Source organism: Hemitrygon akajei, chromosome 11, assembly GCF_048418815.1.
Source record: "Hemitrygon akajei chromosome 11, sHemAka1.3, whole genome shotgun sequence".
NCBI lineage: Eukaryota > Metazoa > Chordata > Chondrichthyes > Myliobatiformes > Dasyatidae > Hemitrygon > Hemitrygon akajei.
This window is the reverse complement of record NC_133134.1, coordinates 99,104,991-99,130,873: the sequence shown is the minus strand read 5'-3', so window position 1 is coordinate 99,130,873 and position 25,883 is coordinate 99,104,991.

Genomic DNA, 25,883 nt, shown 5'->3' with positions numbered 1-25,883 from the left:
GATATTGAAAGATCATGTGGCGAGTCCAACTGGTCCTAGGTTTGGGAATGTAACAATTGATTTTAAGATAGTCATCATTGAGGATAAAATCGGCAAATGGTAATGGTAGGACTGTCGAGTATAAAAGTACAGTATCATGCTGCATCGATATAAAACTCTGGCCAGACCTCACGTGGAGTATTGAGTGCATTTACGGTTGTCCTATTATAGAAAGAAAACTGTGAAGATTGCGCAGAAGAGACGCAGAACGATGCTGGCATGTTTAGTGTTATGAATTATAAGTAAACGTTAAACATAGTCGGGTTGTTTTAAAAAAAAATCTCAAAAAAATACACGGCGCTAGACTAGCAAATTTTAACCAGAACAACTCCAACGCATTTAGGTCTTTATTCTTTGGAGCGTAGAAGGTTGATTGGGACTTGGTAGAGTTGTTTAAAATTATGAGGGGGATAGATAGAGATAACGTGGCTAGACTTTTTTCATTGAGATTAGGGGAGATTCAAACAAGAGGACATGAGTTGAGAGTTGGGGGCAAAAGTTTAAGGGTAACACGAGGGGCAATTGCTTTATTCAGAGAGTGGTAGCTGTATGGAACGAGTTTCCAGTAGAAGTGGAAAGGCAGGTTCGGTATTGTCATTTAAAGTAAAATTGGATAGGTATATGGACAATAAGGTAATGGAGGTTTATGGGCTGAGTGCGGGCCAGTGGGACTAGGTGTGAGTCAGCGTTTGGCACGGACTAGAACGGTCGAGATGGCCTGTTTTCTTGCTATAGTTGTTATATCGTTATACAATGCAGGATCCTGCAGCAGTGAACTCAGTCGGGTTACTCACAGAGGCACAATGAAATGGCGAACATCATTCACCAAAAGGGTCCTCTTGAAGTACAAACTCGTGATAAGTACCTCCGTTTACTATAAATACAAGCCATATCCAGTTTTAGAGTCAGTGTCCTGCAAATTGTATCATGACAGATACTTTATTACTGATAGGACATTTTTTGTTAACTTCCTAGATAATATATTAAAGGGAAATAAAACAAGAACAACTTACTTAATATATACAGCCACTCGAAGCACACATAACACATATAATTGAATAAGTGAAAAGCTGCAGATATATGCTGAATTAAATGAAGAAATTGAAAGTCTGAAAGTCACGAACAGTGAATTCATGTTCTGATTGTAATATCTACAACTAGCATCATTTCATGTCACTGCACAAAATGACTGCTCGTAGCTCAAATCTTAACGGGTTGAGCTGAGAAAAATATAGTGCTAAGATCTCAACAGGAAAAAAATGTCATCATCATCGTTATTATGTGCCGTGTCCTACCTAGCAGTTATCAATAATCTTCAGAGATTGCCTGGCGTAGGTGTTCGTATAAACAAGACTCCTGATACGCATCAGCTGCTCCTACTATCATTCATAAGCTGATGACTTCACTTAACCCTTATTCGGGCCTAAGCAGGTGCTACTACTTGCTCAAAGGTGACCTGCATGCAGGAGGTGGGAAATATCACCTTAAACCTCCTTTGCTCGAGACGTATATCCACCCCACCAACTAAAGTAAAAATATGACAATGGGATTGAACACTATCGCTGTAACCGTAATAGGTTATCCATTTGGCAGAGTATCTTGGTTCGAAACCGATCTGGAAAAGTTATGAAGAAAAATAAGAACTGAAATGACTAATCTCAGAAAACAATATGAATGTTTGAACGAACTTACAGTAACACTACCTTGGACAGAATGAGGAAGAGTAGTAACAGACATTAAAATACACAACAGTTAGATATAACTCATAAGGATATAATTTCATCAACAAAAAGAGGATTCAACACTCCACGCTAGCATGTGCAATACTGCTAGCATATACAAACCACTAATCTTCAAGGAAAACACAATCCAGAAAGATGAGGAAATTGTCAGCATAGAAGAACAGTTTAACCAATTGAAGAGCATGATCCTCCATGGAACACTTCCCACGATTGGTACAGAGTAGACGTCGAAAAAGAATCGTCGAATGCCTGGCTCGAAGATGAAAACCGCTTCCCAGGAACTGAGGAAATCTTTGTGGCATAAATGCCGACTATGCCAAGAGAAACCAGGAATATTCCAACACTTTACAGGTTTCTGCAGCAGCTTAACCTAGTCTTACTACCTACGCAGGCACAATCAACTAACAAACATCTTTCACTAAAATCTCGCTCGAGAAACCAAACTCATAAAAGACACTGTACCTTACCATAAAAGAAAACCTAATTCAGTTTTAGAGTCGGAACCCCTCAAATTATATTATGACCTAACAAGAGAAAATCGGGATATGCTGCAAATCAAAGTGATACACATAAAATGCTGATGAAAGGTCTCGACTGTTTACTTTTTTCCATAGACGGTGCCCGGCCTGTTGAGTAACTCCAGCATTTTTTGTGACCGATCCTTTATTACTGAAAGTCCGATCCATAATAACCGACTGGATGCAATGTTATCGGACAAAAAGCAAACAAGCCATTCCAAGCTCTGATAACATACAGAAATTAATCAGTGAAAATCATAAGATGTATGCTAAATTAAAAGAGGAAAATGGAAGTCAGTGGTACATGAACAGGGTACACTAAACACAGCATTGAGAAGTAGGCGTACTTCACTATGCCCGTGCCTCATATTTTAGCAGCTTCAGCTGATAAAAAAATAAAAAATTATAAGATCTCTATAGTAAAACTGTCTCAACAGTAATATCTACAACTAGTTAATCTTACAGTCACTACACAATAGGATTAACCAATTAGGCCTACATAGAAATATTTCTATAAATCCTCAGAAAGCGACAATGCAAAATACCTCTAGAAAGCTTCTAGCAATTGAGAAATAAATGTGCCTGGCTATGGCCGTATCTCAGGTTTTACCAGTCTGAGCTAGGAAAAAAATAGAACAACAATAATAGTAGAAGCAATATACACAGATACACCACTAATAGCGGGAAACGCGATTTCCAGGCCTTCAGACATCCCATCCGTCAAGGACTTCAGTCTAATTTGCGCCACTCCCAGCAACAACTAAGTTCTGCGTCCATTCCTCTAAACCAATTGGCTACAATTATAACAGAGCCTCGAAAAAGGGACTACGGTAACAATTTATAGTTATCTGGGTATGCCAGGAAAAAGCGAACAGTCAGCTGATCTACGCTCTTTAGGTTAAAGATTCAATTAAAAGTGAAGATAACCAGGATGAAGAGAATTGTTGCTTGGGGAAATCATAGCCTCCAAGAACGTTTCATTCTGGCTTTCATTTTGTTGTTATGTGAATCACTCGAAGCAGATATACACTAATTCTAAAGAGGAAGAGAGGACGAAAGAAATAAACGAACTCGTTATGGACATTTGACATTTAAGTAGAGGTTCACCTCCAGCTGCTCAAAGGGCTATTCGGATTGGGAAAACAATGCTGGGGTTGGTGAAGATGAGCAAATCCTTAAATGAATAAATACAGATAAATACTAACTGTGATGTGCATGAAACAGCGAGTTACTCCAGCTGACATAACACCATAAGTCATAGGAGCGGAATTAGACCATTCGGCCCATCGAGTCTGCTCTGCTATCCCATCACAGATGAGTATCAATATTTTATGTGGAAAACGACGTCTCAGCTTGATCTGATTCAATTGTATGATGGAACACGCTCTTGGTTCTCGTCTTCCCCGCAACCCCAAGTAGCACGATGCAGGTATAGACTCCGCCGTTCCTCCAGGTTACCAAATGGATCATCACCTGACTTATAACACTATAGCTCTGTTCAGGGTCAAGTGTGCCCGGATCGCTCCATCCTCCCATGATCTGCCCTGATATGCTGCAGTAAATGACAATTTGGAAAGAAGAAAGGCCGCTGACAAGACGCACCAGGGGAACCGGCCTGTTACTCTCAGACTGCGGGACAAATACCAAGATGTAGCTCCGGTTGGTGGAGCTGTCTGCCCAGAGATTGAGACACCGTTAAACGCAGCTTTAACAGTAGTGCATGGCTGAATATAATCGCACTGTCAAGTTCTCTTACCTCCAAAAAGAAGTGTAGGCTATTTAACAAGCGACGGATCCCCCCCCCCCCCCCCCCCGATTCCAGCACAGTAGTAGAAACTGGAATCCTCCACATGGACGTCCCGGATTTCCAGCACTGATGTGCGACTGCAACAGCTTCTTTTTGTAAGTAGTCCTAGAGCCGGTCTGTCAGCAGTCGGTGAATTTCATCGCGACAGGAGTTTCGGTCGCACGCTCTTTGTGCCACAGGATATTGCTCGGGTCCTCAAGTTTCAGCGTGTGTTCACAGGTTAGTTCAACCGTCTGACCGACATCTACAGCCATTGCAGCCGGATTCGGTGAAAAAGTCTTGGGGTTTGCAACTGGAATTATCATCAGTTAGTCGTAATAATCTACTACGGAATAGAAGGAAGTAGAAATTCGTTTCTATTTATTGGCTAAGGTATCTGAACAACATCGCAGGGAAGACTAGAAAGCAAATGTGTGTGGTTTTGAGCAAATATGTATTCATATATGTCTGAGAGAGAGGGAGAGGAGAGTTAGATAGATAGAGAGAGAGAGAGAGAGACGGACAGACAGATATAGAACAGCCGGATAGACACGGAAAGAAATGAATGGATGGGCGAAGAAAGGGAAAGAGATGGAGACAGATAAGGACAGAAATTGCCTTAAATGCACCCACCCAACGACTTGGACACCACAGCTGCCTGTGGTAATAAATTCCATAAATTCACCACCCTCTGGCTAAAGAAATTTCTCATCATCTCTGTTTTAAATGGGCGCCCCTGAGGCTGTGCCCTTTTGCCCAAGACTCCACCATCATGGGAACCATGCTTTCTACATCTACTCTGCCTGGGCCTTTCAACAATCGAAAATTTTAAATGAGATTCCATCCGACAACCTTCTAAATTCCAGTGAATATAGACCCCGAGCGTTCCCCCTATTATAAACCTTTCATTCCCAGAGTCATCTTTGTGAATCTCAAGTGAACTCTCTTCAACGCCAGCACATTTTTTCTCAGATGAGGAACTCAAAACAGTTTACAACACTCAAGATGAGTCCGCACCAGTGCCTCGTAAAGCCTCGGCATCACACCCCTGACCTTGTATTCTAGACCTCTTGAAATGAATGCTAAATTGCATTTGCATTCCACATCACCGACTCCACCTGCAGTCACGGTCCCTTCTGGCAATCGCCCACCTGGCTACTGCCCTCAGGAATTGGGCCTCAATCACCTCGTTTAGTTCCTAATCATTCCCAAGTTTCACTGACTACAAACACCTATTTTCCATCAGCAGATGCACAACGAGGAGCTGCCAGTACTTTGGTCAACTCATGTACAAGCAACCTCGTTCTATGGTTCTTAGGACTACAGTTCTAAGTCTAGCATCGTTCCTGAATTCTCTACTAAACCAAGACTCTGGGTAAAGACTCCTTTGGCACCAATTCCGCGCCCGTGTTCAACACTTGGGTTCGTTCCACCGCCACGTCGTTGCAACACCTGCACGTTAATATTTAGGGTGTTCTACACAAGGGCTACCAAGCCCGTTTACATGTCAGATATTGGGATTTTTTTTGTATTTAGAAAATAATCTGCACAATTATTTCTTCTACATGTCCATGCATTTTTAGGATTTGTATTTCATTTGCCACTTTCTTGCTCATTTTCACAATCTGTCTAAGTCCTGCAGCATACCTGTTTGCTCAACACTACCTGCAACTATACCTATTTTCGTAACATATGAAAAATTAGCAAGAATGCCATCTATTCCGGCATCGATATCATTAATATGAAGCATAAAACGAAGGCGTCCGAATACCGACCCCTGTAGAACACTGCTAGTCACTGGCAGCCAATCAACAAAGTTTCCTTTTATGCCCACTCGCTCCCCTGCCAATCAGCCAATGTTGTAGCCATGCCAGTAACTTTTCAGTTATACCATGGGCTCCTAACTTGTTAAGCAGCCTTATGCGTGGCACCTTGTCAAAAGCCTTGTTAAAGTCCAAATATAAAAGATCCACTTCACCCCCTTTATCTATCCTACTTGCAATCTCCTTAAAGAATTTTAACAGGTTGGGCAGGCAAGATTATCCCTAAAGGAAAGTCCTCTGGCAGCATACCAGAGTTCATGATTTTTGCAAGATCATTACTATTGCCTCCACAATGTCTACTACGACTTTCCGAACCGTTTGGGGCAGTTCATCTAGCCCGGATGATTTATCTTAGTCGTTTCAGCGTTTTACCTTCTCCTCTGTAATAGTAACTGCACTCACTTCTATTCCCTACACCCTTCAACAGCTGACACAGTGCTAGTGTCTTCCACAGTGAAGACTGATGCAAAATACGCATTTAGTTCATCTATTATTATTTCTCTGCACTCATTTTCCCATCGGTCTTATATCAACTCTCACTTTCTTTTTTTTTACATACTTGGGAAAAGCTTTTACGAAACACTTTGATATAGTTTGCGAGCTTGTTTTTATATTTCATCTTTTCTCACCTAATGATGGCTTTTATTGCTCTCTATAGGTTTTTAAGAGCTGCCCAATCGTCCGTCTTCCCACAAATTTTTGCTTTGTGATATGCCCTCTCTTTTATTTTTACATTAGCTTTGACTTCCCTTGTCATCCCAGGTTGTACTATTTTTCCAATTGACTATTTACTTATTGTTAGAATACATCTATCCTACATCTTTCCCATTTTTCCCAGAATCTCACAACATTGGTGCTCCGCTGGCATTCTTGCCAGCACCGCCTTCCAACTTACTTTGGTCAACTACTTTCTCATACCACTGAAATTTCTTCTACTCCACTGAAATAGTGTAACTTCAGACCTTACTTTCTCTATCAATTTTTAAGCTTAACTCAATCATACTGTGATCACTGGCTTCTAAGGTTTCTAAGGTGCCTTAAGCACCCTTATCATCTCCAGTTCATTACATAACATCCAGTTAGCTGATCCCTCAGAATTTTCAACAACAAACCGCTCTAAAATCCATGTCGTATGCATTCCACTCTCTTGAGATCCATTACCAACTTAATTTTCCCAATCGATCTGCATGTTGAAATCCATCACACCTATTACTTTTGACAACTCTTTTCTATTTCCCGTTGTAATCTGTGGTCCTCATCCCATATAGGGATATATATGAATCTATAAGGATTCAACATCTTCTGATCCTACAGTATGTCACATATTTCTACTGATTTGATGCCATTCTTTACAAGCAGAGCCACTCCACCTGCTCTGCCTACCTTTCTATCCATCCGATACAACGGGTAAGCTTGGACATTCCTCTCCCAACCACAACCATACTTCAGCCACGATTTATGTGATGGCCACAACATCATACATGACGATCTGCAATAGTGCAACAAGATCATCTACCTTATTTCTTATCTTCCGTGCATTGTGCCCAGTGACTCTGTGTGTTAGATCTGGATATTTCAATTCCATTCACTGTTTGCCTACAACTCACTCAAGGCTGCAGGCTGATTAGGTGAATATTATTTTTCTCAAAATAAACTTTACTCCTAAATAAAAAGTACAAGAATAAACCGTCCAATATCTTCTCATTCTCACATTCCTAATCAATGTTTTCAGTGCTGGTCTGTTACATTCCTTTAAAACCAATTGGACTGTGGGAACATGTGACCTCTGGGGGTGGTATATTAAGTAAGGGGCTTACTTATCCAATCCGGGCCCTCTCTCCAGCAGCGGTAGAACCCTACAGTGCTGTCCTCCCCTTCTGAGCCCTTGTGGTAACGGCTCCATTTTCAGTGTCCTGATTCATCTGTAAACTAGGTGCGATCTACGCGAGGCAACCATGGATTCAATTTTTAAATGTTTGTAGATTTATGTATTTTTCAGTAAATTTTAAAGCCACACTTGGCGAGAGGGCATTCGACCTCGTTTCGTCGTGGCATCGGCCTGGTAGCTCACCGGAACAGATCTAATCACGTGGCACTATCTTAGTTTCATCTGATCATCTGGACAACTCCTTCGATAGCCTGCTCCAATCATTGCCATCCCGCTGCCATCAGGATGACTGCGTGTTCCTACCTCCGAAATCATCAGATCTATCGCCACGCCCCTTCTGACAAACTTCAACCACCCCCTGCCTTCATACCTCCTGACAGCTGTCACTATAAGAATCTTATCTCTTCTTTCACTTGGGGAAAATTTTCGACAGTAGTAGGTTACTAACGACGAAATCCGTCATGGATATTTTAAATAAATTCTTTCTCAGGGAAAGAGAACACATTGCACTCGCAGAGTCAGTTCCATAGAAACAGTGTAACATAGAAAATCTACAGCACAATACAGGCCCTTCGGCCCACAATACCCCTCGTCATCTTATACACCTTTATCAGTTTACCTCTCATCCTCCGTCGCTCCAAAGAGAAAAGGCCAAGTTCACTCAACGTATTCTCGTAAGGCATGCTCCACAATCCAGGCAGCATCCTTGTAAATCTCCTCTGCACTCTGTCTATAATTTCAATATCAATCCTACAGTGAGGGGACCAGAACAGAGCACAATTCTCCAAGTGGAGTCTGACCAGGGTCCTATACAGCTGTAACATTACCTTTCGGCTCTTAAACTCAATCCTACTGTTGATGAAAGCTAATGCACCGTATGCCGTCTTGACCAGAGAGTCAAACTGCACAGCGGCTTTAAGTATTCTGTGAACTCGGACCGCAAGATCCTTCTGATCCTCCACACCGATAAGAGTTTTGCCATTAACAGACAGAGTACAGAAAAAAAATTACTAGAGTGTTACCTGGGCTTCACCACCTAAGTTTCAGAGAAAGTTTGAATAAGCTAGGTCTTTATTCTTTGGACATAGGAAGTTGGGAGGAGGGGGGACATGATAAAGGTATTTAAACTTATGAGGGGGATAGATAGAGTTGACGTGGATAGGCTTTTTTTTCCATTGAAAGTAGGAGACATTCAAAGTAGAGGACATGAGTTGAGAGTTAGGGGGCAAAACTTCAGGAGTAACACGAGGGGGTATTTCTTTACACAGAGAGTGGTAGCTGTGTGGAACGAGCTTCTAATAGAAGTGGTGGAGGCAGGTTCGATATTGTGATTTAAAGTAAAATTGGATAGGTATTTGGACAGGAAAACAAAGGAGGGTTATGGGTTCAGTGCAGGTCGGTGGGATTAGATGAGAGTAAGAGTTCGGCACGGACTAGAAGGGCCGAGACGGCCTGTTTCCGTGCTGTAATTGTTATATGACTGTACGGTTATTAATACTATATTCTGCCATCATATTTGACCGACTAAAATGAAGCGCCTCACACTTATGGGGGGTGAACTACATCTGCCATTTCTCAGCCTAGTTTTGCATGCTATTGATGTCCCGCTGTAACCTATGACAGTCCTCCACACGAACTACAGCTCCCACACTCTTTGTGTCATCAACAAATTTTGTAACCCATCCCTCCTCTTCGTCATGCAGATCAGTTATAAAAGTCACGGCGAGAAGGGGTCCCAGAACAGATCCCTGTGGCACAGCACTGGGCAACGACCTTCATGCAGAATGTGACCCGTTTATAAGCACTCTTTGCCTTGTGTTGTCAAACCAGTTCCGGATCCACAAAGCAATGACCCCTCGGATCCGATGCCTCATTACTTTCGCAATATGTCTTGCATGGAGTACCTAAGGTAATGTTTTGCTGAAATCCATGTACACTACATCTACTGCTCTACCTTCATCAACGTGTTAGGTCGCATCCTCAAAAAATTCAATTAGGCTCGAGGTAAAGTATTCATTAAGTAACTCAGCAATCTCCTCCCTTTCCGTACACACTTTTCAACTGTCACACTTAATTAGTCCTTTTCTCTCACGACTATATCCGCTTGCTCGTCACATACTTGTAGAATGCCTTGGAGTTTTCCTTAATTCTGCCCACCAAGGTCTTCTCACGGCCCCTTCTAGCTCTCCTAATTTCCTTCTAAAGCTCCTTCCTAGTAGCCTTATAGTCTTCTAGATCTCTAACATTACCTACCTCTGCGAAACTTTTTAAAGCTTTTCTTTTCTTCTTGATTTTCTGCAGCACGGTTCCTGTACCCTACCACAACTTCCCTGATTCACTGGAACGTAACTATACAGAACACTACACAATTATCACCTGAATATTTGCCACATTTCTTCGCTAGATTTCTCTGAGAACATCTGTTTCCAAGTTAAGCCTCCAATTTTCTGCCTGATTGCCTCAAAACTCTTCTTACTCCAGTTAAATTCTTTTCTAACTTCTCTGTTCCTATCCGTCTCTAATTCTGTGGTAAACAGATAAAATTTTGATCACTATCTCGAAAATGCTCTCCTACTGAGAGATTTGACACTTGACCAGGTTCCTTTCCCAACACCAAATCAAGTACAGCTCTTTTCTTGTAAGCTTATTTACAAACGTTTGTACATACTGTGTCAAGAAACCTTCCTGAAAAAACTCCACTCCAACTAAATCCCCCGGTCTAGGGAGATGCCAATCGATATTTAGGAAATTCAGATCTCCCATCATGACAACTCTGTTATTATTTCACCTTTACTGGATCTGTTCCCCTATCTGCTCCTCGACATCCCTGTTATTGTTAGGCGGCCTCAAAAATCTCCCAGTAAAGTTATTCTTTTTCCTAACCTCTACACACAGAGACTCTGTAAACAATCCCTCCATGGCGTCCATCTTTTCTGCAGACGTGACACTAACTCTGATCAACCGTGCCACACACTCACCTCTTTTGCCTCCCTCCCTCTGCTTTCAGAAACATCTAAAATCCGGCACCTGAAGTAACCATTCCTGTCCCTGAGCCATCCAAGTCTCGTAATGGCAACCACATCATATCTCCAAGTACTGATCCATGTTCTAAGCTTATCTACACGCCTTGCGTTAAAATAGACACTTCTCAAGCCGTTGGTCTGATCTCGTCTCTTCTCTATCACATGCTTATCCTCCCTCACACACTGTATCCAAGCTTTCTCTATTTGTTAGCCAACCGCCTCTTCCTCAGTTCGGTTCCCACTCTCCAACAGTTTAAACTCTCTCTATTTGCCTTAGCAAACCTCCCCGCCAGGATATTGGTTTCCCTGGCATTCAAGTCCATCCCGTCCGTTTTGTTCAGGTCACACCTGCCCTGGAAGATGTCCCAATGATCTAGAAATCTGAATCCCCGCCCCTGCCCCAATCCCTCAGCCTCACATATACCTCCAACTCATCTTATTCATATTCTCACTGTCGCGTGGCACAGGCATTAAAACCCAGATTACTACTTTTGCGGCCCTGCTTCTCAACTTCCTTCCTCTGTCCCTGTAGTCTTTTATCAGGACATTTTCCCTTTTCCTACTTATGCCATTGGTACCAGTATGTACCATGACCTCTGGCTGTTCTCCCCCCCACCGCAGGATATCTTGGACGCGATCCGAAACATCCCGGACCATGACACCTGGGAGGCAAACTACCATCCGAGTTTCTTTCCTGCGTCCACAGAATCGCCTGTCTGACCCCATAAGTTTAGAGTTCCCTATCACTGCTGCCTTCCTCTTCCGTTCCCTACCCTACTGAGCTGCAGGGCCAGACTCTGTGCCACAGGGCCGGCCAGTGACGCTTTCCCCAAGTAGGCTGTCTCCACTCCCCTTACCTACTCAAACAGGAGTACTTGTTGTCAAGTGGTGCAGCCACAGGGGTAACCTCTAGTACCTGACTCTTCCCCTTCCCGTCCCCACGAATGACACACTTGTCTGTCTCCTGTGGCCCCGGTGTGACCACCTGCCTGTATCTCCTCTCTATCACTTCCTCGCTGTCCCTGACTTGGCGAAGGTCATCGAGCTGCTTTTCCAGTTTCCTAACACGGTCTCTTAGGAGCTGCAGCTCGAGACACCTGGTGCAGATATGGCCGTCCGGGAGGGTTGGGTGACTCCAGGACGCCCCACATCCGACACTGAGGACAGACATTTGGCCTAGCACACATACCTCCTACTTTGCCTCGCCTCGTTACCGCCTAAGCCTGCTGAGCTAACGCCTCATCACTCTCTGCTGCCTCTCACTCCTCTGGATGTGGCGGCCTTCTTTTTAAGCCTTTCGCGTTCTGCTGGCTGACGTCACACGCCTGCGCAGTCTCACCTCTCATTAACCCGTGTGGTAAAAAACTCCCTCGCTCCAAAAGAATCAGCAGTTCACTCGCACCCGTCTTGCTCTGAATTAAAAAAAAAACGTTGAAGATTCCTCGCCTTTTTAAACCTTTCGCGTTTTGGCCCCTTTCCGTTTCTAACTTGCACCTACAGAGACTCAGTGGGCAATCACTCCATGATTTCCTCATTTTCTGCAGTCGTGACACTATCTCTGATCAGCAGTGCCACATCTCTACCTCTTTTGCCCCCCACCCTGTCGTTTCTGAAACAACTTAAGCCTGGCACTCTAATTGACCGTTCATACCCCTGAGCAATACAAGTCTTTGTAAAGACCACAACATCATCGCTCCAAGTACTGATCCACGCTCTAAGCTCATCGGTTTTGTTCATGATGTTTCTTGCATTAAAATAGTCACATCTCGAACCATCGGTCTTAAAGTATCTCTTCTCTATCACCTGCCTATCGTCCCTCTAGCACTGTCTCCAAGCTTTCTCTGATTTTGAGCCAATCGGCTCTACTTCCTTCTTCACTGTTCGGTTTCCAACCCCCAGCAATTCTAGTTTAAACTCTCCCCAAGAGCAAACCTTCCTGCCAGGTTATGGATCCCTCTCGGAATGAAGTGCATCCCGTCATTTTGTACAGATCACCCCTGTCCCAACTGAGACCAGACTCTGTGCCAGAGGCGCGGCCACTGTTGTTTTCCCCAGGTAGGCCGTCCACCACAACCCCCCCCCCCAAACAGTACGCAAATATGAATACTTATTGCTAAGGGGGGCAGCCACAGGGGCATCCTCTAGTATCTGACTCTAATTGTGAGCCAGTCACCTCTTCCTCCTTCTTTACTGTTCCGTCCCTAACCCTCCCCAGCAATTCTAGTTTAAACTCTCTCCAAGAGCAAACTTCCCTGTCAGGATATCGATCCCTCTGGGAATCAAGTGCATCCCGGCTTTTTTGTACACATCACGCCTGTCCTAAACGATGTTCCAATGATCCAAAATTCGGAGTCCCTGACCCCTGCTCCAATCCCTCAGCCACGATTTTATCCACCACCACACTCTATTCCTGTACTTACTGTCGCTTGGCAAAAACATTAAGCCCGAGACGACTGCCTTTGAGGTCCTGCTTCTCAACTTCCTTCTTATCTCCCTGTAGTCTAATTTCAACGCCTCCTCCCTTTTCCTGCCTATGTTGCAGGTACCAAAATGTAGCATGACCTCTGGCCGTTCAGCTTCCAACTTCAGCATATCGTGGACGCGATCAGAAATATCTCAGGCTCTGGCCCTTAGGGGGCAAACTACCATCCGTGTTTCTTTCCTGCGTCCACAGAATTACCTGTCTGACCTCCTAGCTACAGAGTCCCCTATTACTGCTGCCTTCTTCCTTTCCATACCTTTCTGAGGCACAGGACCAGACTATGTGCCAGAGGCGTGGCCACTGTTGCTTTCCCCAGGTAGGCTGTACACCTCTCCCCCCACAGTTTCTTTCTCACGCTGATAGATACCGTGTTAAGACAGTTCCGTTTCGTACATTCAGTGAAACGGTTTGGAAAGAGCTCAGCGGGTTCTCACAAGTATGCAGAACGGAGAACCCCATCCTCCGGGACAGGACTATTCTTCCCGCGGATATCGTGGCGTTTCCTGGTGCCTGTTGAGAACGGCTTTAGGGATCAAAGTGGCCAAATACACGCTTACCGCGTCTGTGTCACTGGGACTCAGTCGCCGCATTCTGGAAGAGGGTTGAGTGGAGGAAATGGAAAATACGGGCCCCCTTGTTTTCCAAGAAGCTGCCAGAAAAGGAAACAGCCGCTTGCAGGGCCAGTGTCCCTCCTCCAGACAAGCCGGAGCAAAAGAAACTCTTGACTGCCGCGGCTTCAGGGAACAACGAACACTTCTTTAGAAATCCAGTCGATAGAATTTTAAAGGGCCTCTCCATTCTGTCTGAATTCTATACCGATTCAACATTCCGTATTGCCACTCCGGCAAAACTCCCCTTCCCACTAAAGGGGCAGGGTCATCATTCATCTGGTCTCTCATACGTCTGTGGATGGCCTACCGCAAACGGACAACGAACCAGCACAATCTCCTAGCTAGCGATTGAAGTGAGATCCGAGGCAACTTACAGAGGAACTGGAGGAACTTATCTCGTCAGGTCTTATCTTTGAAGGGAAGTGGACACTGGGCATTTCGTGTCAAGACCCTTAATCTATGCTTGTAGTGAAGACAGGTTGTCCACGAAATATACAGCCCCCAGTTTCCTACGTTAGTATGATGTTATTAAACTAAATAAAGGTTTTATTAACACATTGGCATCAGTATTAGTTTATTATTGCGACATGTACCAAAGTACAGTGAAAAACCTGTCTGGGATGCTGCTTAGAGAGATGAAATCATTACACAATGCAATAAGGTAGTGTAAAATAATTACAATGCAGAATAAAGTGCATCATCTACAGAGAAAATGTAGTGCAGGTAAACAATGAATTGCAAATAATATCCAGGTAGATTGTAAAAACAGAATTCCATCCATACAAGAGGTCTGGCCAAGAGTCTCATAACAGTGGACAGAAGCTGTCCTTGGGCCCGGTGGTACGTGCTTTCATGGCTTTTCCATTTCTGCCCGTTGGGAGAGCAAAGAAGAGAGAATGTCCGGGGTGGGTGGGGTCTTTCATTATGGTTTACTGAGGCTGTTTCCGTGGTATGCTGAGCTCGGTTCACAGTTCTCTACAGTTACTCTTGGCTCTGGTTATAGCGTCCGCCATAGACCTGTTTCGGCAGTAGGTGAACTGCAGCGGGTGGAGTTAGTCCAGAAAGCATGGATACGTGCCATGAAGAGGCTGTCGGAAATTTTCATGATGCTGGATGTCAAAGCCACAGTGCGGTGCTCTTTAAGGTACGTCATTTTGTTTCTCCTAAGTACTGGAATGGTTGTGGTCTACTTAAATGAGGGAGGAACTAAACCTTAATGCAGGGAAAGGTTGAATTTCCCTGTCATTTGATCCGCATAGAATCTAACGTCATGACCAAAAACACAATCCAGGTCCAATGCTATCGGAATGAACTGGAAAGAGCTCAAAAGAATGCTGCATTGACTTGTGGGCTCGAGTAGCAAGGGAAGGTTGAAGAGCCTAGGAACTTTAGTGATTGAAAAGTGACGGGACAGGCACATAAGATCATCAGTGGCGTAGGCAAGGCGAAAACACGTCGTCTTTTATCCAGGGAACGGACGCCAAGAACAAGAGGACATAGATTTAAGTTCAGATGATAGATATATAAAAGAAAATCAGGGACTGCTTTTTCAAGCAAATAATGGTGCTACTATAAAACAGTTGCCAGGCACCGTGGCCGATGCACGTACATTAACAACATTTAAAGCCATCTAGAAAAATAGGATTGGAAAGTGTTGGAGCTCTGTGGCCAAAATCGGTCAGATGGGACGGACGTTGGGCCGCTTCGAGCGCTGTAGGAGTCTCTGATATCACTACTGCTTCTGAGAAACAGACAGAAATGTTTCTGGAGACTGAGTCCCAGTAAACAAAGATACATTTAATAAATCAGAACATAGGTAAAACAGTACAGGAACATGTCCTTCAGCTCACAATGTCTTTCGCAGAACACAGATACAAATTAGACTAATTCTCCTTTGCTTGAACATGATCTATGTCCTGTTATATTCATATTTTGTCTAACAGACTCTTAAACGCCACTCTCATAAACTCACAAGGTTCTGGAGTTGCTGGGAATCCAGAGAAAAACACACAAAATACTGGCGAGACAGCATCTGTTGAAAGGAATAATGAAAAATAATCACCGTTGACTGTTTGTTCTCCTCCAAAATGCTGACTAGTTTGCTGAGTTCTTCGGGCATTTTGTGTGTGCTTCTCGTACACTCCACGGTCGTATCTGCATCCAGTACCTCTACTGGTAGCCCGTTCTAGGCTCCCATCAATCTCTGTAAAAAAATCTTGTCCTGCGTATCTCCTTTAAACTTCCACCCTCTCAACTTGAATGCTCATACTTTAGCTTTAGACATTGCCATCGTGCGTGGCATCATATCTGAACCTTTGAATGGGTCGTCTCTCACTCTCCGATATTCCTGAGTAAACCAACAAATATGTCCAACCTCTCCATGTAGCTCATCCCCAGGTAGAATCCTGGCAAACTTTTTCTTACCATTTACATAGGATCCGCATCCTGCCTGTAATGGGGCGCCCAGCACTGCGCACAATATTCCAAATGCGGCCTCACCAAAAATGTTAACGGCTGCAACATGACACCCCAAATCTTATTCTCAATGCTCTGATCAGTAAAGGGACGGATCTGATTTGAATATTAAAATTGATGAAACAAGTTGGTCAAGATTAAGCCTTGACGGTATGACAAATACAATAAATGTTCGGCTAAGATTAGTACAATATAACTTTTTACATCAAATATATATTTCACCACAAAAAATAAATAGATTAAACTCAAATTTATCTGATCAATATTTTCGATGTAATCAAGAAATTAGTACTTTTTTACACTCTACTTGGTCGTTTTAAAATTCAACCTTTCTGGACAAATGTAAGAGTTTTACTGGAAAAAATTATTGGAATACAACTTCTACATAATCCAACATTATTTTTACTAGGTGATATTGAAGGGATAAAATTGAAATCCAAAATGAATAAATATCAGAAAGAATTCATAAAAATTGCATTGGCAGTAGCCAAAAAGGCTATTGCAATTACTTGGAAATCGGATTCATACTTAAGTATAGATCGTTGGAAGAATTAATTTTTTTAGCTGCATTCCACTTGAAAAAATTATTTATAATTGAAGAGATAAATATGAAATATTTCTGAAAATTTGGCGCCCTTACTTACAAAAAAAAGGATTAAATATATAGGTGCTCCGAAGATAAAATTATTGGTTATCTGGGGAAATAAATAAATGTACATATTAAAGCTATTATAAACTCCATGGAGGATTGGGGAACTTCCGATATCCAGGCATTCTTTCTTTCTTTCTTTCTATTTTCTTTCTTTCTTTCTTTCTTTCTTTCTTTCTTTCTTTCTTTCTTTCTTTCTTTCTTTCTTTCTTTCTTTCTTTCTTTCTTTCTTTCTTTCTTTCTTTCTTTCTTTCTTTCTTTTTTCTTCTCTTTTTTTTCTATAGGAATATGTCAGGGGGAGGGGTTAAAGGGAATGGGAAGGGTTGATATTTTTTTTCTTTCTATAACCTATTTGAAAATTCAATATTTTTTAAAAATATATAAATAAAGGGACGGACACAGTCCAGATGCAATTTCACCACCCTGTCTACATGTGTTGCTCTCTTCAACAAGTTGTGGACTTCGATTCGAAGAAATCTCCGTATATTTAAGTGTTTTTAAGTGTCGACCATTAGTGTTTACTTTCCCCTTTTCTTTGACCATTTCTCTACCACCAGTACAAAACCTGACGCTCGGCGGAATAAATCAGTCCTGAACACAGATGCTGGAAAACACTTACAAAGTGCTGGAGGAACTCGGTAGGTCAGGTGGCATTTCTGGAGAAGTGTAACCAGTTGAAATTTCGGGCCGATACTCGTCATCAGGACTAAATCTATCTTTTCGTTGCCCTAATCTTAATTTGGCCCATATTTTGCTGTAACCTTTAAGAGGCTCCTTTACCGATCCCTGAGGGACACCACTTGTCACAAACCTCTATACCGAATATTTGCCTTTGTGTTAAGACTTGGGTTTATATGTGTACATGATGTGATTTTCGACCAAGATAATAGAACCACTTAGTGCAATCAAACACTCAGTATAATTGGTTTATTATTGTACCGAGGAACTGTGAAAAAATCTTTCTTTCACGTCCATTCCAGAGAGTTCGTTTCATCACATCAATGCAACCGCTATTGGTCACTGGCAAAGCCCTCCATACAGCATCCTCCACTATCCCCGCCCCACCCTCCTCAACATTAAACTTCATCCGTCTTCTCCTTAACCTGCGTACGAAGCTTCTGTTTAACTTCAGCTTCTGTGAAAATATCCAGTAGGAATCCCGAGTGAAAACGAGCAGTACGGTTTTCAGGCGAGAAGTTAAACTGAAGCCCGCTTATTCATGGCCACTCCACGGTAAACAAGAGACAGTGACTCCTTTCCGTCCCTGGCGCCAAAGTCTATCAATACAGACCAAAGACCATTAAAAGGCCGGTTTGTGGGAACTTCAATGCTGCAACATCGATTAGAAAAACACTTCGTTGTGTATTAAACAACTTTGGAACGCAGAAGGCGTGAAGCATGTTAGAAACGTTCTCGCCTGCCTCCATCGCAAACATCTGCACATGTAAACATCGCCAAACCACTTCATCAAATGTTTTTAGATTTAAAATTAACCCTGACAAGGTAGCCGCCCATTCCACTGTATGCACCTCTCTGGAGAAAGACTTCCTGTCCTAATTGGGCCTTCATGATAAATCTAACGACTGTCCTGTCTACTGTATCACACCACAGGATTAGCAATATTTAGAGTACTTCGAATGTGGTCTGACCAACGCGAGCAGATTTGTATTTTTATGTGTTTGCAGACAGTGTTCCATTTGTTTGCACCTGGCCCCGCGTAAACAGGAAACCGCAGCGCGCCTCTAAGTTTTTTTTTCAATTTACGATTGATTTTCAACATTTGCAAAGGATCTCAAACCCTGCCTTGCACCAACTTTACAAACCGATGAACACGCATCTGGTATTAACACCCGGAGTTTAACTCGGTCACGAACAATGAGATGCTGCGCGGTCTTCGCGCTCTCTTACTTAGTGCAAGGTGAGCGACCCGAATTTCGAGCAGAGAAAAGCTTGGGCAGCTAGTTCAGAGGAAATGTTGATCGTTAATTAACTGAAGAGATTTGGCAGAATAAATAAGCAAGTTCTAATACCAGAGGGCATACATTTATGTTGAAATGGTGTAGTTTCGAAGGAAATGCAAAGGGCCGATAATGGTGGTACCTGGAATACCCTGGGGTGGTGGTAGAGGCAGAAATATTAGAATTTTTAAAATTCGTTTAGATAGGCGCATTAATGCGAAAAAAGTGGACATTATGTCGGCAGAAGAGATTGGATGGCCACTTGATTATTAATTTAATTGGTTCGACACAAAAGGGCCCGTTCTATATTCCATGTCGATTTTTTTATTTAACCACCGATTTTCGAAAATCGGGGAAGGCAGAGGTAGAATTAGTAAGGTAGTTTACTCGGGACAGAAGGTGCGGTAAATTAATTCCTATCCTACAAGGGAATGTAATAGCTGGAACAATTTCCAACGGAGTTTTAAGAAAGGGATTTAGGTATAATCATGGGATTAGAGAAGCGGATAGTACAACTAATTGCAAAGACGGAGCATACTGCCCTTTCTATGTTCTAAAGTCTCCATTCGTAAAACATGCCGCGGTGTTGAAGTCGATGTGTCATCCGTGCGAGGACCACATCTGTTATCAAATCTTCCTTTTCTCAGTTTCTGTGTCACAGGCCGCCGTGTTCCTGTCTCCGCCGATTCAGACCGTCCGTGTCGGAGATCGGGCCATCCTGAATTGTAGACGGGACCGCGGTGTGCTTGCTGTTGTAAACTGGTATAAACGGAGCGACCAAAGGCATCTGCAGTTCGTTTATAGGGTGGGCAAATACGAGAAAGAGGAGGGGAGGTTCTCGGGGAAAGTGGACGAAAAAACGGATACTTACTCCCTGGTGATTAAAAACGTTCAGCGAAATGATTCCGGGATCTACTTCTGCGCAGCCCAGCTCTATGGCGAGTTCGGCAATGGATCCAATCTAGTGGTCACAGGTAACCCGCCGAAACAAGTTCAACAATTCTGCTGATCCCGGTACCCTTTTTAAAAGCCCATCGCCCCTACTGGGCATGGGAGCTGAAAGCAACACGCCAGAGTCTTCTATCGTGGGTCACTTTTAAATTGTCCCAGTGTGTAGCCCATTTTCGAAGGTCCCTCTTCTCCCAGGGAGCTTCTGTTTGCGTTACTGTTGCAGTGGAATTTTGCGGGATAGGGTAGCGAATCCCATACCCAACCCTACTCCTTTCGTAGCAGGGTTTAGGACTATACATGGCGGCATTGTCTGGGGCCCAGAGTGTACGTAGAGGCTATAATTAGTACGTCCACAATGAGACGAGAATATATGGTGCTGTTGGATGTGCGAAGATTAGGTTTGAGCTACAGAGCGATACTGATTAGGTTAGTTCATATAATTTAGAGATACAGCACAGCACCAGTTTCTTCTAGTCCAATGAGTCCACATCGCCCAATTAACAGTTAATTTTCACGTCTTTAGAACGTGGAACGAAATCCACGCGTTCTTGTATTAATCCTTGCATGTAGTGACGGGGATTGAACCAGAGTCTTACAGTTAGTTCAGAACAGCGTTGCTATAACCCTTACGCTACCGTGTCACCCTGAAAGATAGTTAGAATAAGGGCAGATGAAGTTTGCATCTGAGAAATTTGAGGGGAAGTGTTTTGAATGCTCGGGAACAGATATAATGAACGGCAGTCGCCTAGGAAACTTTGAGACAAGGTGCTGAAGCAAATATACCCAATACTTGTCATCAATTGCGGCGGAATAGACTCTAAGTGCAAGGAAGCGTACATATTCAAACTGTAAAACATTAATCAAAACAAAATTGGAGTCCTGGATGTTAAACTATAGCAGGAGAGCGATTGCGCTAGAGAGGATTTTTAAGATCTGGTCAAGAGAGTTTTTAACTAAGAGTGTTGGTTCCCAATGAGCTATACTTCTGGACCCTTATCGAAGTGAATGAAGTTGGTTATAAGACCATAATATATCTCAACAGTGTTATGACTTTCGTCCCATTGAGTCTTCTCAGCCAATTCCTCGCTGCAGATTTATTTTGCCTCTCAACCCCATTTTCCTGTCATCTCCCCGTGACCTTTGACGACATTATTAATTAAGATCCTAACAACTCCGCTTTAAATATTCCCAATTACTCTGCCTTTGGAGCTAGATGGTATTGGAGTTCCTAAATGAGTACTGTTCATCAGTATTCACAAAAAAAGGAGGTTTTAGTGAAGGGAAAGGTGAACTTTTGGTGTAAGTCTCAATAAATGAAGAACACGTGTGTGAAGCCTTAGCGGCTTTAAAAGTCGAAAATCACCTAGAATCTGTTCTAGGCGTTTGTGGAAAGCAATCTGTAAGATTGCTGGGTCTTTTAGTGAGTTATTGCAAATACTCGCTGAGAACATGTGAGGTTTCTGTAAGGTAGGAATTGAAGTACCAAGGAAAGGACTGGCAACTACAGTCCTATGACTCGAACATCAATCGTAACAATCTTAAAAGACTGAACTCTGAGGAAGAAGTTTAATAATATCTTGGAGTGACAAGGTCTATCCAAGCTGGCTGTGTCAATAGCTGAGCATGTCTGAGCAATTTGATTGAAATTCTTGAAGCGGTAGCCGAGTCTATCATTGAGAACAGTGTAATCAATCTATGTTTTGCATGCACTTCAGTGAGGCCTCTGACAAGATACCACAGAGGCATGGACCAGGGCAATTTGGCAAACGATTCCACATTAGACTGACAACAAGTGCTAGGGAAGGTCGGATGACATTCACTTGAGGTGTTCTCCAGGAATAGATGGTGGAAGGTTTGCAATTTGGAATCTTCTTGAAAAGTTTATTTTTTCATATTAGTAGCAACATCAGTAAATTTGTGGAGAAGGCAAGTAATGGCGATATAGTGGATAGTGTGATAGTCTTTGTCCAAGGGGTGATCCTGAAGTGCTGGTGAAATGCATTATAACTGTTAACCAGGAAAAACGCGAGGGACTACGATTGGGAGGAATAATGAGAAAAGTACTTCTGAAACGTGAATGCTGATGAACTGAAGGACCCTGGTTTGGAAATCCAGTGATATTTCAAGGTGGCATCCCATGTACATACTGTGATTATGGAGGAAAATGGATATTGGCCTTTCATTAGTCAGGTTATTGAATAGAGAGACATTGAGGTTATAGGCCAAGTTCATATTACGAGATAAACAGCAGGAGGCCCTTCCACATATTTGAAGTAGATAAACACGAGAGCATAGACTTAGTATAACGCAGAAGAGTTTCGGGGGTATCTGAAGAGGACCAACTGTGGGTATGGCTTGGAATGGTTGCATCAGATTTGCCTACAGCATCTAACAGATGTCTATATGTGTTCATTGATTACTTAGACAAAAGGGTCTTGGCTAAGTGTAAGAAGATGGGATAAACGTGGATTGGTGCCACTGGTCGATAAGATGAGCTATATCATCTGCTTCTCCGCTGTGGGTCTCTATCACAACAATGTCGCTTCGTTTGCGACGAGCGGCTATGTAATTTGCTTTGTTTTCCTTGGGGTGGAGTGGGTAAGCTGTTAGAAGTGTGGAACATTAACAGTATTAGCGGGACAATATACAGTGATCAATTAACCTGCTGACCGGTAGAATTTTGGACTGTGCGAGGAAACCCACGCTTTCCACGATCAATGGCGTTTCACGGCGACAAACACCTCACAGTGGACGCCGGGATTGAACTCCAAAGTCTAACTCCTTGAAATGTATTAGCGTCGCGCTAAACGCTCTGCTGCCGCGGCACCGGTAAGTGTATCGATAAACCTACATAGAGGACGGGTGGGAGATTTAGAGAAGGCTTGAAGAAAAATGTTTTTCTCCGAGCGGCATTGGAATAACACTCCCTGAGGGGTAGCGATGCAGCTACTCGCTCAGTTTTGGAGGAGAACTATCACAGACAGAAGGCCTTGTAAACTAGTATTAGCACATATATACACTTGGCCGGCAGCACGGAGAAGATGGCCTGAGAGCCTGTTTTTGAAACCGTGATTAAACTTGGATATCCAATTAATACAGCGTTGTTGTGTTTACCACATTCAGAACAGCCTCCCACCATATTTCTGTTAGCGCCGCAAGCGGATCAAACTCCCCGGATGCAAGTGGTGACCTTGATGTGTTTGGTGAGAGGCGTGTCTTTCCACTCCCTACCCATCCACTGGAACATATCGGGAAATACCACAGAAGGTCGCGTTGATCCCCCGATATTTGATCCGGACGGAGGCTACAGCGTTCGAAGCCGCTTCCAGATCCCGGCGGAAAGTTGGCGTAGCGGCGCCGTCTGCACTTGCGCCACTGGACAGCTGGTCAGTGACAGTGTCTCCGCTCAGAAAGGTATCGTAGAAACGAGCGATTCCAATCAGCTTTCTGACGCGAGGCCATTCGACCCTTTGTGTTTATGCTTAGCATCGAGTTAAATCCCGCTCTCCAGCGCTGTCTCCGTGGCTTAACGGCTCTACTGCCGCATTCAAACATTGTGTTAATGTGAGCAGAGCTTCTCCCCCCCCCCCCCCTCGCCAACGATCATGGAAACTTTCACCTCTCTCCGAGTGAAACCTTTTCTCTCATTTCCTTTATCATCACCCAAAACTAACTTTTAATGGGCACCACTTGGTTTGGCCCCTCTGCTGAGGGAAATGGTCAGATTCAGAATCAGATTTATTATCATTGACTTTTTATTCATAATGATTCATTTTTGTTTATCAAGCTACATTTATTAATAAATTGCAGTTATATCAAAGTATGTATATTTCACGATATACTGTATTGAGATCAGAGACATTCACAGCACAACATGAAAGAAGTAAAGCCGAATTTGTAAACAGCTATGAATAGCGAAGACTGTCAAACAGCAGATGAACACACGAAGTCAAATTGCACAAATAATAACTAAGTTAAAAAATAGCACTGAGTTGTAGAGTCCTTAAAAGTACTCATCTCACGACACAAGGCTCTGATAAATTTTGGATAGATAAATTTTAATTGTTACATGTACGTCGAAAAATACTGTGAAGTGCGTCTTTTGAGTGAATTCAAATCAGCGAAGATGTGCTGGGGCAGCCCATAAGTGCTGCCAAGTTTTCGTTGGTAGCATAGCATGCCTGTGACTCACTAACCCAAACCCTTCGTCCTTGGAATATGCGAGCAAATCAGAGCACCCAGAGGCAACCTACGACGTTACCGGAAGAATGTACAATCCCCTTTCAGACAGCAGCAGCAATCGAGCCACGATCTTTCAGCCGGCACTGTAAATCGCTTCTCCAACCAATACGTTACCGCACGGCCCTATAAATTTCACCGTAGTCACCTCAGAATTTATAGAATGGGAGAAACCGGTTACAAAACATTCAACTCATCACAAGACATAAGTAGTTCAGGCCCGAAAATGACTTATTCACCGCCGACTCTCTGTTGTTTAACCATTCCCCTCTGCGGGCCAATATACCGCTTCCCAGCGTCGGGCGCGCTAAACTTGTGAGCTACCTGTCACAGATGGAGCATTTCTGAACATGCGCGACCCTGCAGGTTCTAATTCGCCTTTACCCATCTTATTTTCTATGATCTGAATAGTTAGTAAATTTCAAACTCAAACCAGGCAACCGCCATGGCCCGGATGTATATCTCTGTGGACCCTTTGAACGGAGCTTTTCTACGATTTAGATAGGTACATGGATGAAAGGAAAATGGAGGACAATGTAGAAGGGGAGGATTACACTGCTGTTAAAGTAAAAATTTCGGCACAACATCGTTATGCCTGTACTGTGCTGTACAGATTTCCGTTCCGTGATCTATTCATCACAAAAGCTAGTCGTCATGGCTCTTGCATCTTGTTATTCACCTGCACTGCGCTTTCTTTGTAACTGCAATACTTCTTTCCCCAGTTTCTCATTTTATGCTACACGGTGTTTTATGTGCGTTGTGATCTGTCTAGATGGCAAACTTCTTACTGCATCTCGATTAATTTGATAATAATAAAGCTGGTACTAATTTGTATAACCTTCCAAGATTATTTATATTCCAAATTAGACCCCAGATACAAAGCTTGAAAAGGAAGTTGACCAATCAGATCAATTTTATGACATCCCCTCAGGGTCTGACAATCCTCAATCTAGTGCTTGTTATTCGCCGAGTCAGGTCCCAAGACACACTGTCCCCGATTCCTGACCTTTGTATCCCCTTTTAACCTTACCGCATAGAAACGGAAATCATACTTGTTTTGATTCTTTGTTACATAGTTACCAGCAACGTCTTCCTTACTCTGAAGCAGCAGGAATATCTGGTGGAATGCCACATGATGGCACTGAAACGTGCACATTTCACATAGAGGACGTTCGAGAGCTGGATTGAAACCGTGTCCCTAGAGTTACGAGCTACCTTTATAATAGAACAGAGCGAACATATCCGACACAGAGCGAAAAACCAGAGAATGACGTTGGCCAGCAGGCGAAGGATAATCAGAGACCACCCTCCCCAACCTTGAAAGAAGTGTTGCAGTAAGGACAGCTAAAATTATCTGTATCAATCGAGTGTCAGACCAGAGCAGAAGAATATGTAAATGCTATCGGGAGCTAAAGTACCAGTATGGGTTAGTTGGGCCGAATAGCCAGTTCCTGTGACGAGTAGGGAGGCATTTGGATAGACTGTTGTAAAGATCTATGGTCAGTGTTTTCAGAAGGAATGAGAGATTAGAGCATACGAACACAAAACATCGTGTCTGCTCCGCTAGTCAATCATCGCTGCTTCACTATCCTTCTCAACCCTGTTCCCGTGCCTTTTCCCGAAACCTCTGACACACTTGCTAATCGAGAAACCATCAACCTCTGCTTTAAATATATCAGTTGTAAACTCAACTCGCTCC